Below are 2,369 nucleotides of genomic sequence, written 5' to 3' on the forward strand. Positions count from 1 at the left end.
CTTTAACAAACATCTCTCAGCATATCTGAGTTCATCAATCATCCTCTTTTTAGCATCTTTGAGTTCTGCAGTATCTTCACAAGTTTGGAAGATAGCATATCTGAGATCATTAATTTTTGCTTTTCTCAACTCCTGATCTAGTCTTATGACATAGGCTTTATCAGACTCTAGATTAAATTCAAGTCCCTTGATGCCAAGATATGTTCTGATCGTTGCAGTATTAGGCTTCATATCAACAATATCACCCTTGTGATCTCTGTACTTGGGACAGTATGTGCTGTCAGACTTTACAAAATAAAGTCTTTTCTGTCTCTGAATTTGAGTCTTCAAATAGTTTGCAGCACTTTCTGTTATTCTGTCATTCACTTGAAGTAAGAATAAAACATGTTCTAGTTCCTCAAAATACTTCAGTGGTATAACATTTTCCCTTATATGGCAAATCCTTCCATCTGTCATGAAATATAACAAGATGTGTTCTTTCAAGAAGGTATGGTAGACCATCTGTACAGATTCTAGTTGATTCAATCTTTCAGGAGTTGCTCCAACACCTGGTTCACTTAAGGAAGTTGGATCATTGGTTGTGTTCTGCACTCTTCTTTCATCAGCACTACCCAATCCAGATTTATCTCTTGCTTCCTTTCCAGTAACCACTCTTGCTTCAAAACCACTTGCTGCAGTCTTCAAAAGTTGAGTCTGTTTGGCTTTAGTGAATCCTGGTAGGAGTAACTTTGAGGATTTAACATGAGCAATGTCAGAGGTTTCCTTTGACTTATCTTCTGATATCAAGCCAACTTGAGCTATGTCAGAGGTTGCTTGCTTCATTGTTATATCAGAACTAACTATATCTTGACTCTGAACAACTTGAGCCATGTCAGAGGTTATTTTAGAAATCTTCCTTGAAGTCAGAGGAAGATCAGCATCTTCAACAGAAATTTTTTCATCCGTAGGAGGCACATAAACTTTACAGGTTCACCAACTTTTTCTTTGCCCTTGAACCTTGGATCTATCTGCAATTTTGATTTGGCCTTAGTTGCCACATGATTTATCCTTTCTTTTATCACAATGCCTTTAGTCGTAGGAAGTTTCTTTTTAACAACAGAAGCTTCAGATTTGGAGTTGACATTTTCTAACTTAAGTCTAGCTTCCTCTTTCATTAGACTCTCAAAGTCCATTCCTGGATTTTCTTTCAGAAATAACTGTCTTGAAATTTCTTCATCAAGATCCAAAAGTTCATCAGAACTTATCTTTTTACCAGTATCAGAAGTTATTCTTCTCCCAGTATCAGAACTTGTTCTATGACTTGTAGTTCCAGCTCTACTTGAAGAGAGACTTCCACCTTGACCACGACCTCCACCCATTCCAGAGTTTCCCTGGTCATCTTTTTCATCATCCTTCCCCTTCAGTGTCTGATCAGTTTTGCATTTGGACTTAATTACTTTCTCCCCCTTTTTGGCATCAGCAGGTAAAAGAAGAGAGAGAAGCAATTCCACTGAGGATTGGATCTCATTAAGTTGAGATTGCTGAGAAGCTTGATTTTTCAAAATTTCATCAATCTGAGACTGTTGCTTCTCTTGGGTTTTCTCAATGTTGGTAATTTGGTCAAAGGAAGGTTTGAAAAACCTTTTCTTGTCCAGTTTGACAAGTGTATCTTGCTGCATTAAGGATTATTGAATCTTGTCCACTTTGGCCTGAGTTACAGACTGTTGACCTTGAAGGTGCCTTGTAGTAAGTGCAGTAACTTTTAGCTGTGTCTTGAAATCTTCATTGACTAACAACTCATCAGCTTTTGCCAAATGATCAGCAAGAATCTTTTTAGTAGGAACAAAGGTAACTGAGTTCCACTCCTTAGTCCACTCTTGTCCTCTAGGAGTTTCACTCCAAGGTACTGGTACTTCCCCTGTAACAAACTTTTTGACTATTCTTGCAGAGGTGCATGTCCAGAAGGAACAGCTGCATCAATATCTAAATTTATAGCAGCATTACCAGTAGCATCAACATTTGCAGCATTAGAACTTACAGAGTCAACAGCTTCAACATCTTCTTATAAAAGAACAGTATGAGAAGCTATGGAGACTTCAACATCATCCTCTAAGGGTTGATCACCAATTAAGTTCTGATCAACATCCATATTCTGATGCTCACCTAAAATCTGATCTTCAGTATCTAGATGCAGAGGAGGTGTTGTAGGCAATTCTGGATTAAAATCAGCATCAGGAATTGGTTTTGTTGGTGGAGTGACCTGAGTTGTTGGTGCTTCTAGATGCAAAACTTGAGGCACTTCCAAGTTATGAATGTCAATTTCATCACTTGGCCCCTGGGTATCAGCATTTACTGGAGATACTAGAGGTGTAGCAATGTGAGTAGATTCT

Source organism: Apium graveolens, chromosome 4, assembly GCF_009905375.1.
Source record: "Apium graveolens cultivar Ventura chromosome 4, ASM990537v1, whole genome shotgun sequence".
Lineage (NCBI taxonomy): Eukaryota > Viridiplantae > Streptophyta > Magnoliopsida > Apiales > Apiaceae > Apium > Apium graveolens.